General features: G+C 42.6%; 1 pseudogene; it reads right to left on the reverse strand.

The window, feature by feature from the left end:
- Positions 1 to 6469: 6469 nt before the first annotated feature.
- Positions 6470 to 6747, reverse strand: LOC147435114 (uncharacterized; annotated as a pseudogene).
- Between the last annotated feature and the right edge of the window lie 2305 nt (positions 6748 to 9052).

Here is a 9052-nt window from a genome sequence, read left to right on the forward strand (position 1 = left end):
CAAAGGCTTAAGGAACATGTCAAGATGCTTCCCCACAAGTTTGGTGAAAATTGGGTTCCTAATATGGATCGCAATCCATGACCCCCAGGTGCAGAGTTGGTAGATTTGGTTCCCAAGTGTATGCAAGCGTCAAATCATCAAGTAACGGGGGATTTATGCAAGATTGGTCATAATTTCAAGGGACTTACGACTTCGGAATGTCAAAGTGCGAAAGTTAGGGTTTTGCGGAAATAAAACCATAACACGAGATTGGATATGTTTTATCCTCCAAGAAGTCAAATTCTAGTCAATAAATGCCTGGAAAAAGTGTAAATGATGACAACAAGGCCAGGAAGGTCAATCAAAATCAGATGGCACTAAAAATTGAAGGGCAAGTGGGAATAAATGTGTTAATCACTATCCAAGCATCAAAATCACAAAAACCAACACCCATTAGCCATAGGAGTCGATCAAAGTGGGATCCCAAAAACAAATATGATCAAAGTCAAGAAAAAAGGGCCATAAATTGGGAAATTGGGTTAACTTAGTGAATATAGATCTGAATTTTAAAAGATTGCACCAATGTGCTAGGATAGGCTATAGGAACATGCCCACAAAGTCTTAGCCCAAAATGTGACCCAACATGTGGATCGTGATCCATGTACCTTTTTTAGATTTTAGGACCAGAACCCAACCCTCATCACATGCGAACTAAATTCTAGCCCTAAGTTTTCAAGGCATTTGAACATCAAAACCCTTATGAGAATGCCAAAATTTTCTAGGTCTACGGAAAATTGACAAAATTTTGATTAGAAACCTAACCAGTGATCCAAAGTTTTCACCCATAGCATCCTTTGATCATGCTAAATAAGATGGTGCAAAGATCACTCCAAAATGTGTTCTAACATGGATCGTGATCCATGTACGTCTGACCCATAATTGACGTGAACCACTATTTGGATCTCGTTTGCTCAAGTTATGCTCATTTTTTATTTTATTGTCAAGTTTGCATTAAATTGACTTTTTCAAGAACATTTTGATCATCTTTTGGAAACTAAACAACTAAAATTTTTATAGCAAGATGCCATGCCAGCATGCACAAAAAGAGTGGGATGCAGCCTCGTATGAGATCATTGACATCTCATCAAATGAAAAGGGACACGTCATAGATGAAGAGCTGGAGAAAAATTTTGCTAACTTATTTATCGGGAAGTTCCAGGAAGCTTATGGAACTAAGATTGAAGTTAACATTTTTCCAAAGGAGATTTGGACAGTACATCAAAAGCCAAAGATGATAGACAACGCCATGTGTCTATAATTAGACAATTTCTTAGACTATCACCACGGGGAACGGACATTCACAGATCCCATAGGCTAATGAGCACGATTCATTATAATGGAGAAGCCACATTGATAGACAAAGATTGAGCCTCTACTTGAGTAAATATTACAAGTGATGTCATCTGCGAAGCACTCCATCTACTAACAGGAAACCACAATCTATTGTCAAAGAAAAAATCCATTGATGATGATAAAGCTTTTATCAAACAATAAGGGGACAAGTTGGCTGACAAGGATCTGATATATTCAGAGAGAGAGCTTCCATTGAGACTAATATCCCAACATCCAAAGGTTTAAAATCCACCTCGCTATAGAGCCATTTCTACACGTAGTAATGGTTATGGCAGTTGGTATGGCAGAGAGAAGGGTCGTCAAGTGTAATGTGGGAGACTATATACTTGACAATTTGGTAGAAGCCAACTTAAAGAGTAGTGACAAAATCAAAGACGACATGAATACCAGCCCAATGATGACGTGAATTTCTCACTAAGTCTTGGGTATGATAGAGGATTTATCGGAGGTGGAATCTCAATTGGGGACCTCCTATACAAAGAAAAGCATGCATTCAAGGCTGTGGGAAGCTCATCCACAACATTCACCAAGAGAAGAACATGGCACACAAGTTCCAAAGAACCAAAAACCAATAATGAAGCTACATAGTTGCAGTTTGAGCTTCATGGGGAAATCAAGAAGAAAGAGGATATTCCATGCAAGTACCAATCATTTGAAGAAGAAGAAATAGAAGTTCCTTTAATCCAAAAGAGACTACAAAAAAAGAGTAGAACCCCAAGTCTCAAGTTCAAAGATCTATGGAGGAAGCTTAGAGGCTAAGAGAGGAGCGACAAGCAACACAAATTGAGGAACAAAAGAAAGCGAAAAAAGCACAAGAGTCCTCCACATCTAAAGCCGATGATGTTGAGATAGACGCAAAGCTCAAGAAACTAAAAGAAGAAAGGAGACAAAAAGCTCAAATGGAAATGAAGCTGGCAGGCTCCACATGATAGAGGATTCATGAGGTCTTGAAAAGGAAGGTGAAGAGCGTGCAAAGGAGTCTAGACAACAAAAAACAACAGGTTTGGATTTGCCTTTGGACTCTCCTTGTAGTCAACAATCACATCATGAGGAGACTACTAAGGACACAACATGAAAAAGGATGTGGAGGAAATGAAGAAAATTGTAATGTACCCAACATTTTCCAATAAAAGTATTTTATTCACTTTGAAAATATTTAAGGTCCACATTTTGTTAAGTCATAATGCGTTCAAACAGAACGATCAGATTGAAAATTGGACATTAAAACTACTAATTATGACCCTTATTCACTTCAAAACTATAGGTTGGTGGGAAACTTAAGCCTCAAAACTGTATCTAAAGATAAGATTTGACCTTTTAGGAAAGGAGGAGTATTTTTAGAAAAGAAAGAAGAGGGAGTTAAGTTTAAAGTTCTTGTCTTGGAGCCCAAGCTTCTTCTAAAATTGGAGAACCAAAATTGTGCATCGAAATCTGTGTCCGCAAAAAAAATAATTTAAGAGAGCCGGGAGCGTACGTGAACTTAGCTCTCTTTGCTTTTCTCTATTCTTAGGTGGCCTTGAGAGCCTATATAAAGACCCTCTCGCGTCACTTTCAGAGATAGACACACACTTTCAGAAGCGGAAGCTCTCTTGCCTTGAAGTCGGAGTTACCTTCTCTCCCTCAACCTCTCTCCCTCGAGCTCTTATCTTCAAGCCATCTCCATCTCCAAGTCTTTTTCTACCATCGTCGTGTTGCCCTTGGAATTTTTGAGTTCTCTTTCTCTCTTTCCCTATTCTCTACATCGATACGATGGCCCCAAAGTGAGTGCCTCGAAGTTCAAAGGATGCTCATTTTGTTCCACCTCCAAGAAAGGTGCCAAAGAAGGTATTGTCTACTCCAATCATAACTCGGGCGGAGGTATTGACTCCGAAGAAGGAGAAATCATCCAACCTCAAACGAGGGAGGTAATCGAACATGTTGCTAATTCGGTAAGACAAATTTATAATTCTGCATTGCTATTCATGTTGACTTGGGAGCTAAGCATAGGGATTCCCTTAAACCCTCCAAGAAATGTGATTCTATCACAAGAAACAAGCATATGTTTTCATAGATTAGTGAAAGAATTGTTTGATAAATTGTCATTGTTTGTTGAATTGTTATTGCTTAATAAACTGTTATTGTTTGATAAGTGGTTACTGATTGATATCAAGAATTGGTTGATCATGTTTGAAGAATCATTTAAAGAGAAGAATTATTGAAATAATATCTTTTGTTCCTTCTCTCCACTCCCTCTTATTGAGAGAAGTGAAATTAGAGACTCATTGTGCCAAGAGTCGAGACGTCCCACTAAAAGCTATGGACCTGATTAGTCGAGTTAATTTAGACTAAGTCTCATATCATATTTATGGTTTAAGGATGGCGGCCGTTCCTCTTAAACGTGGGGAAAAAGGCGTTGTTTATGGATTCTAAGTATATCAATGGGATTTCATCTTTATGTTAGGAAACAGTTTTCATTAGAATCCTTGATTTATTGTCCTGGCCTGTGGTGTATGACCCTTATAACCACAAACACGATGGATAGAGGACTTCCTCTCTTCTGTTGCTCGTATCTCTACTTTGTGGAAACGGAGTAGGGTGTCATCAGTGAAAAAAAGGAGAATAAAGGAAGGCCATCTATCAAGTTGCCCCAATCTTCTCGGAGTAGGGGACCTCACACAAATGGTCTCTACCAAGCCACCATCTCCACCCCCTGCCGATCAGCAAAGAAGAGATTCCCAAGCTGAATAAAAAGACCAAAACCGCATTGAGGAAGAGAAAAAACATCTCAAGGAGCAATGCAAAAGAACTCCTTCGAAGACTGATTAGATTTTAGAGATATCCCAAAGAGGAGAGAATCAAGTAAAAGGAATGTCCCACCTTTGAACCAAGTTGATGAGGTGGCATCATAGAGAATCCTTGAAGAATTTGATCTCAAAGAGCATCTTGAGATAATCCAATGTCAGAAAGTGATAACACAACTTCAAATTCAAGATGTGGAAGATGCTAAAGACACCACTCATAAGGCAAACCAAGAGACTGAGTAGCTAAACTAGCAAGTTATCAATCTGCAAATGGATAAAGAACAGCTCCAAAGAGATCTTGCCAAAGAGAAGGAGTATGTTGCAAGTATCTACCAGGATCTAGAGAAGCAGATTGAAGCAAGCAATGAGATCTTGGTAGAGCAGCAAGCTCTAGAAGAGTTTTTGGAGGGGGGAAAGAGAAGATATGCCAAGCTGTGTGAATCTTAGAATGTTGTCAAGCACACCCTATCCACCCTCCTAGAAAATCAAGACCTAGATGCATTTGCTTCTGCATCACAATCCTCTGTTGGGTTAAAGGCCCGTGTGCCCGGCTGCCCGTTGTTCAGCTGCCCGTGTACAGCCATTCATTTACTCATTCATAATAACTATACTCATAACTACACATTGTAGTGTGAGTACCGCCCCGCCATACACTGTGTCTATCTCCTTCTTCGTGTTGGCTCTCTGTGTGTGTGCTCTCCGATCCCAACAAGTGGTATCAGAGCTTGGTTGTGAGAGCATTGAGAGCTTCATCATCATTGTTGAGTGTGTTGAAACTTGCTGCTGTTTCATTGCCGTTTTTCGGTTTCGCGCACGCGCGCATTTCTAAAGAGCAGAAGGTTTTTTTGAGCTTGGCATTGGAAGGTCCAGCACTCCGCGAGTATTTTCACCAGGTGTCTTGGAGTTTAACCCCCCTTTCGGAGCCATTCGTGCCATTAGAAATCCCATCCGAGCTACAGACTAGGAGCTGCGTTTTTCAGCTCTCTTTGGTAGTTTTCTGCTGCCAGAGCTTCCATAGCCATTACAGGTGCCATTGTTGTAGTGTCTTCCACTTACGTGAGCCCACAGCTCATTTGAGAGTGTGTAGCCTCTTCTTGGAGTGGCCTCATACACACAGATAGAGTGGGAGTTTTGACGACATTGTCTTCTTCAACTACAAGTATAGGTACAGGTGCAGGTACAGGTACAGGTACGGGTACAGGTTACAGGTTACAGGGAGCTTTGGATACAGGTTTCTTCTGTGGTTACAAAACATGTATTTTGACTGTGGGATAGCCATGTATATGGTTGTGGTTTGAGTGGGAGCTTCTACTCTTCTGGGCAGTCTGTTTATGCGTGTTCTTGAGCTACAGGTTTACATCATCTATGTATGTTGATGGATGTGGATATGGCAGTTTGACAGACACTCTTTATGCATGATATTGTGGAGATTTGGTTCACTTATACATAGAGCGGGTTTGCTCTTGCTTGCAGTGTTGCTGTTTGAGTACGGACAGGTACTTGGTTGACAATAGAGATTGGACTTCATTGAGCTTGTGCATTGGTTATATGCTCACTTGGATCCATTTATGCTCACGGATTTGTGTAAGCTTGGTCAGCTTATGTCTCTATTGTGGTTATTCAGACATGGAGTATGTTTATGCCTCTATGACAGCTCATTGTTGATGCATTTTGTGGCACGGTTTGCATAGGCCGGTTGAGTTACAGGTGTCACGGGTTTATGCATTTGTTTGTGGATTTCTACGTACGTTTTTTGACCATATTATGGGCTGATTTATACTCTATGCGTTTGCTCTTTGATTGAGCAGCAGGTGTTGTCAGATTTGCAACACTACTTTGTTGTGGCAGTTTGTTGGTTGGTTACAGGTTTCTCATTGTTGCATTCTTGTTGTAATGGGCACAAAAGAGGACACAGTTTTCAATATTGAGAAATTTGATGGTGCTAATTTCTCATATTGGAAAGATCAGATTTGGGATGTCTTGGTGCAGAAGAAACAGATTCGACCTCTAAAGTTGCATGGAGTTAAGCCAGAGAACATGAAGAGGGATGATTGGGAGGAGTTGAATTTTCAAATATCAAAAGTTTCCCTCTCTTGTCCCCTCTTTGTCTTCTCTCTCTTCTTGTTTCTCCCCCTTCAAAAGTTTTCCAAGCTCTCTTTCTCTCCCCTTAGCTGGTTGAAAAGTGCAGATCTGCAATCTTTATCCCCACTCTCTCTCTCTCTCTAAAACTCCCTGACATCTCTCTGTCCTCCTCTTCTCATGCTAGGGCATCTTTTTGTAAAGTAGCCTACCACACATCATTCTACCTCTGTAACATCTCCTTCTGATTTGCAACCTCTTTCTCCATAGCTACAACATCTCCTTCTAAAATTGAAACCTCTTCCTCCATAGCTGCAACATCTCCTTGTAAACTTGCAACCTCTTTCTCCATAGCTACAACATCTCCCTTTAGACCTACAACCTCTTTCTCCATAGCTCCAAAATTTCCTTCTAGATATGCAACCTCTTTCTCGATAGCTCCAACAACTTCTCTTCTAGATCTGAAACCTCTTTCTCCATAGCTCCAACATCTCATTCTAGATCTGCAACTTCTATCTCCATAGCTCCAACTTCTAGTTTCCCGGTCCACTTTGCTCTCTTCCCAAGCTTGCATCTCTCTTTCGAGTTCCATAACCTCTTTCTTGACGTGCAACATCAACTTTTCCTATCTCTTTTCAAAATCCTTTTCACAGTTGCTGCAACATCTCCTTCTTTATTGTGTGTGTGTGTGTGTGTGAACTATGCACTATGCAAGTAATTTCTAGCAAGAGTGTACTTGCTCATAGCTACCCGGCAAAGGATTACAATGTAGTAGAGATCTACTATACATGGTGACAATGTAGCAAATTGCAAGGGGTGTATGTAAGGCTTATGAAGGGTCACACGTTGGAGAGGGGGGATAGGGAACACACCCATCACACAAACTACTTGCCTCTCTATAGCCCAGGGATTCCACAACACCCCTAACCTCTCAAAAAACACCTTCAAATTGGCTAATTTGCAATATCAACTCCACCTTAGCATACAAAGCAACTACCTCGCTCCTTGCACAAGAACACCCACAACACAAATGCACCCACACTGCTTAACTCACCCGCTACGACTCACAAAACACCCCTAATATGCACTCTTGATAGAACCCCTCAACCTGCAGGCAAACCCTCTGCAAATAATGGTTAACACACCAAAAGTGAGAGAGAAGGAGGGGATTGGGGAGAAGCAATACAAGAGATTGGGCAAACGGTTGGTATTATTGCATAGAGGGTAGTACAATTGATGTATGCAACTTCAATGGCAAACTCGACACTACACAGGCTTCAAGTTTCCACTCCTACACATAGGCAAAAAAGCCCTTAAATTTTCTCATTTACAACCTTTTATAGGGGTACCTCTAAGAGGCCCAAAAAAAGAAAAAAGGGTGATTTTCTCTTGCCGTGGCCTTCACTTAGAGCTTCTTTTAGTATTTTATTGCATTGCTAACACTTGGCCTAGTTTTCTTTTGGAAACACTTACATGGTGTGCACATTGGGCTTTGGTCCTTCCATCTTGGCCGACCGGATCTCCCTCCTTTTGGTCTTGCATCTGGCTTTGTCCACTTGGCCCTCAACTTGGCCGGCTTTAGCTTTGCTTTATACCACTTGGATGCCTCCGGATTCTCTCTCTCACTCTCTACTGTGGGGCTCACCCCTTACTTGAGGGGGGAAGGCAATAGCGATATCGCTATTGCCCTCCTCCTTCTCCTCAAAATTTAGGCGCCCCTAGGGCCGTGTGAACTGCCCCTGTCGGGCAAGCGCCACGTCATCACTGTCGACAACTAGCGGGCGCCACTGCGCCGCCGCTCCTCACCAAACGCCGCCGCCAAAACAGCCTCAACTTCCGCCGCGCAGCGCCCCTCGCGCCCACGCCATAACCATGAGCTCCCAAGGAGCCCATCTCCACTTCACATGTCCAATAGGGGCTCATGCCCTCGGATTTATACAGCAGTGCCCGGCCACCGTCCTGCGCATGTGGGCCAATACCTCTGCCATGTGGCGGCCCCAGGTTTCATGGCCATAAGCTCCAAAAAAGAACCTCCAAACATATTTATATAAAAAAACCTCTTTTCTGGCCTTCTTCTCCCAAGCTCCCTTTCACTGCTCCAAAGTCCTATTGCCGAGCCGCAAAACCCGGCTAAATCTTCATTGTATCGGGTCCGTACCACATAAACGTGCCCTCCCTCTGACTTCTCTAATTCCGCCGTTCGAGGCCGCCAAAAAACCGGGAAATGCATCTGCAAATACTTGACCGCCAAATGCTCCATTTCTTGTCCACACTGTAACTCAATGCCCAGGCCTTAAAATCACGAGCCGCGACTTCCTGCTGACTCCACATAGCACAACTTATCAGCGAGAACCTTGGCAAGGCCGCAAAACTGTCAAATGGCACATCCTCCAATGCGGCCAAGTGGGCTCCGACCCGGCCCTCGGAAAATCTTCAACTGACCATATCTTGCTATCCAGAGCTCCGATTCACAATCCGAGAAGACAGGCATGCTCCATAACTTGAGCACTACACACATATACACTCACATCAGCCCGGGCCACCTGTCCCCAGCTGCCCTGTCCGTCGGGGATCTGCTACACACCCTTTCTTTAAACTGCAATATCTAGAGCACCGGGGCTCCATTTGACGAGCCGTCTGGACCGGCTTCTAGAGCACACTGATCACTACATTCTAGCACATAAAACCCACATCTCGGGCACGACAGTCCATCAACCTTCTTGGCTCTTTGCAGCACACCTTTGAACTAAAAAACCACTTTGAACATACACCTCCACTATCCTTAGGCTGCCTAGGGCCTT

Source organism: Adiantum capillus-veneris, chromosome 19 (genome assembly GCF_014529385.1).
Source record: "Adiantum capillus-veneris isolate H3 chromosome 19, ASM1452938v2, whole genome shotgun sequence".
In the NCBI taxonomy this organism is placed as follows: Eukaryota; Viridiplantae; Streptophyta; class Polypodiopsida; order Polypodiales; family Pteridaceae; genus Adiantum; species Adiantum capillus-veneris.